This window comes from Apium graveolens, chromosome 6 (assembly GCF_009905375.1).
Source record: "Apium graveolens cultivar Ventura chromosome 6, ASM990537v1, whole genome shotgun sequence".
In the NCBI taxonomy this organism is placed as follows: Eukaryota; Viridiplantae; Streptophyta; class Magnoliopsida; order Apiales; family Apiaceae; genus Apium; species Apium graveolens.
This window is the reverse complement of record NC_133652.1, coordinates 192,705,590-192,710,398: the sequence shown is the minus strand read 5'-3', so window position 1 is coordinate 192,710,398 and position 4,809 is coordinate 192,705,590.

The following is a 4,809-nucleotide window of genomic DNA, read 5'->3' as shown; positions in this document are numbered from 1 at the left end:
TGATATATTCCAATACTAGAATATATCAATATATATGTATAACTATGGGAATATGAATAGAGATTTCAACGGAAAAGGAGAAATCAGGAATCGAAATGAAATATGAATGAAATAATAACAATTGTGTATAAGTGTTTATGATTAGGAATCAAAAGTTTTCAAGTGTGATTAGAATCTGAAGTAATGTCACTATTCTGAAATTAGAATAGGGGAAAAACTTGCCTTTCACGCGATTTACTCCAAGTACTTCACTGTCGTCTATCACCGGCACGACTCGCCTTGCTGGCTCTGCTTTTATCAAAGAAATACACCTATTTAGTCATCCCGTATCCTCATCACGTCTCAAACTGACTCCATATAGCTCTTACCGTCAACCCATACGCATATTATTGACTCGTATAATAATTATTAACATATAAGACTCGATTAACCACATAATACACATAAGAACATAAGTCACATAGTCATTTTAGGTTTAAAATAATTTTTGGAATCGAAATCGACTCGCTATGCGCTTAACTAATCATTATCCGACTCGTTTCCTATTTTTTGAAATTTATCGGACTCATCTCTATACGCGATAAGGCTTATAATTGAATAAATATAAAAAGTCAACTAGTTTCTAAGAGAAATTAGGATTTAATATTGTTTTTAATGAAAATAGATCATTTTTTTGAGTAAAAGGGCTTTCGTTTTGCTCGAATCGGATAAACGGTTTGATTAATATTAGATAATTACAGATAAATCAATTTATTATTCAATATAAATAATTTTTACTAATTATTGGATCCTAAAATATTTTTAAATAATTATTTGGGAAAATCAGAATTAAAAATGATTTCTTCATAATTCTAGGAATTAAAATGTATTTATTATGATTTATTGAAAATTATTTGATTATTATCAAAATAATTAATCATTTTAAAATAAATAATAAATAAAGAAAGAAATAATTAAATCTGAGTTTTAGAAAATATTTCAGAATTATTTATAATATATATCAATTAATTAAATAATTAATTAATCAATTTATAAAATATATAAAAACTGATTTTATAAATAATAAAAATAAAAATAATTTTCCAGAAACAAGTTTCAGTAAATAGATTTGGGTTTAGTTGGATCAAAACCGGGTTTTAAACCGGGTTGAAACCGGGTCTGCAAGAACAGAAAAAGGGTCGGTATGAACCCAGAATCCAGTGAGGATTTGGGTTACCAACCTCTTTTCCGGCCATCCTAATTACCCCTCAATTCAACTACGTTTTGCTCCATTTTTGTGTCAATTTCATTTGAAATCAACACAGCAGTCCAACACCATCTTCACCAACAATCGACGATGCCTGTGTCTTCTTCTCTGTTTTAGAAACTCCTTTCTAATTTCATTCACTCTGGCCAGAGATTTCTGAACTAGCATAAGTGGATCAGCATTGAACATTCTCTTCCTTCACTGGAAGGGGTAGATCCTTTATTGATCATACACTATCTTCAAGTACAAATTCCTATACCCAGTAGAGCCCTTATAATTGTCCCTGGAGACTAAGAACTAAACCAAAGCATAGTTCAGTGTACACAAGATGACTATGATGACCTCAAGTCTAAAGATACTTGTACAACTATCACTATGTGAACATCTGCTGACACGTGAGTGAACTTCATCAGTTGTTCAGCTGTGTGAGTCATGTTCAGTGAACTTATTCAATAATAAGCACTACATACTAGCTATAGTGCACCACACAAATGTCTATGAGAACAGACAACCTTCATAATGAAGCAAGCATAGTATGTACCGATCTTTACGGATTATTAATTACCATTTAGTAATCCTACGACCAGGAACTATTTAAGGTTAGAGTTATCATCTTTTAGGTCTCATTATTATGATCTCATCACAATCCATAAAAAGCTTTACTCTAAACTGTGGTATATCTTATTTAAACACTTAAAATAGATAAAGCCCGCAATAAAAAAACAAAATAAGTCTTTTATTAATATCAATGAAATCAAAAGAGATTACATAAAAGTTATTCTTAAATCCTCATACATGATTGGACTTAGGACATATCTCTTTCAATCTCCCACTTGTACAAAAGCCAATCACTCTGGTATCTAATACCCATCTTGTCTTTATGACGATCAGAGTGACTTTGAGAAAGTGGCTTTGTTAAAGGGTCTGCTATGTTGTTATGTGTGTCAACTCTCTTGACGTTGACATCTCCTCTTCACCCTAATCAGATGAAAGCGTCGCAAAACATTTCCTATAAGAAGTACGTCATCCACATACAATACAAGAAATGTTACCGCGCTCCCACTAACCTTCTTGTAGACACATGGTTCATCTATGTTTTTGATAAAACCAAACTCTTTGATTGTCTCATCAAAATGAATGTTCCATCTACGAGAAGCTTGTTTTAAACCATATATGGTTCGCAGCAGCTTATACACTAGGTGTTCATTTCCCTTGGAAAGAAAACCCGTTGGCTGTGTCATATACACTTCCTCTTCAAGTTTCCATTGAGGAAGGCCGTTTTCACGTCCATTTGCCAGATCTAATAGTCGTAGTAAGCAGCAATCACAAGCAAAATCCGAATTGATTTTAACAGGGCTACAGGCGAAAAAGTTTCATCAAAATCAATCCCTTGCCTTTGTTTGAATCCTTTTGCCACGAGCCTGGCCTTGTAGGTCTCCACCTGGCCATCTGCTCCAATCTTTCTTTTGTATACCCACTTGCACCCAATAGGCTTAACACCTTCAGGCGCCTCAACCAGATTCCATACTTGGTTGGTATACAAAGATTCCATTTCGGATTTCATGGCACTATGCAATTTTTCTGAGTCAACACTACTCATAGCCTCATTATAGGTCACAGGGTCGTCATCATCAATGATTGACAACTCATTGTCATTCTCAATGACAAGGCCATAATACCTCTTAGGTTGGCGAGACACTCTCCCTGACCTACGAATGGGCTGTTCCACAGAAGGTTGTTCAGTCTGAACAGGTGTTTCCACTTGATCCGTAGTAGTTTGTGCTTCTTGAACTTCATCAAGTTCAATTTTGCTCCCACTATTTCCTTCAAGGATAAAATGCTTTTCCAAGAAGGTAGCATGTCTGGAGACAAACACCCGATGATCGGTGTAAAAGTAATACCCTAAAGTCTCTTTAGGATATCCCACAAAATTACATTTTACGGATCGAGATTCCAGCTTATCTGGGTCAACTTTCTTGACATAAGCTGGACATCCCCAAATCTTAATGTGTTTAAGACTCAGTTTCCTTTCTTTCCATATCTCATATGGAGTTTGAGGAACATATTTGGAAGGCACCTTATTCAGTAAATATGATGAGGTTTCCAATGCATAACCCTATAGGAATACTGGAAGATTCGCATAGCTCATCATGGACCGAACCATGTCTAACAAAGTTCGATTTCTCCTTTCAGATACCCCATTCAACTGTGGAGTATATGGAGGAGTCCACTGGGAGACTATACCATTTTCTTTGAGATAATCTAGAACCTCTCCATTCAAGTATTCACCACCTCGATCTGATCGAAGAGTTATAATACTATGTTTGGTTTGTTTCTCCACTTCATGCTTATATTCTTTGAACTTTTCAAAGGCTTCAGACTTTTGTTTCATCAAATACACATATCCGAATCTAGATCGATCATCTATGAAAGTAATGAAGTATGAAAATCCACCCATGGCTTGCGTAGACATTGATCCACATACATCTGTGTGTACCAATCCTAGCAAATTTGCAGCCCTCTCACCATGTCCACTAAATGGAGATTTGATCATTTTACCCAATAGACAAGACTCGCATGTAGGATATGATTCAAAATCAAAGGGGTCAAGTAACCCTTCCTTATGCAATGTCCGCAGTCTATTTTCACTAATATGACCAAGTCTGCAGTGCCATAAGAAAGTGAGATTTTCATCATCCCTTTTTCTTTTATTAGTTTGTTCAATCTGAAGTAAATTATGCTCTACGTCACATACATACAGACCATTATTTAAAGTACCACATCCATAAAGAATATTATCTCTAAGAATAGAACATTCATTATTCTTAATAATAAATGAAAAATCATCCAAATCCAACATAGGAATAGAAACAATATTCCTCACAATAGAGGGAACGTAATAACAATTATTCAAAATAATAGTCTTGCCCGTAGGCATATATAAACTAAATGATCCTACAGATATGGCAGCAACCCTTGCTCCATTGCCCATACGTAGAATCACTTCATCTTCTTCAAGAGTCCTACTTCCCTTTAGTCCCTGCAACGAATTGCAAATATGAGAACCACAGGCGGTATCTAATACCCAAGTAGAAATTTGACTTGGTGACATATTAACTTTGATCATGAACATACCTGAATCAGAAGTGGTAGTCTCACTACCCTTCTTCTTCTTCAATTCTGCAAGGTAAACCTTGCAGTTCCTCTCCCAGTGCCCCACCTTGTTACAGTGAAACCAAACATCTTTGCTCTTGGGGTCTTCAGCTTTTGGTGGAATCGGTTTTTTTTCACCTACTTTCTTCTTCTTGGAAGGGTTCTTCTTCCTTTTCTTAGGATTGGAACCTTCACCAATTAGAAGAACATAACTCATCTTAGGGGGGAAATTCGATTCCGCAGTCTTCAACATATTGTGGAGTTCAGGCAGGCTGACATCCAGCTTATTCATGTGAAAGTTCATAACAAACTGCGAGAACGAACTCAGAAGTGATTGCAAGACCAAGTCTTGGCTCAGCTCTCCATCCATGGCAAAACCAAGTTGTCCAAGACGTTCAATCAAATTGATC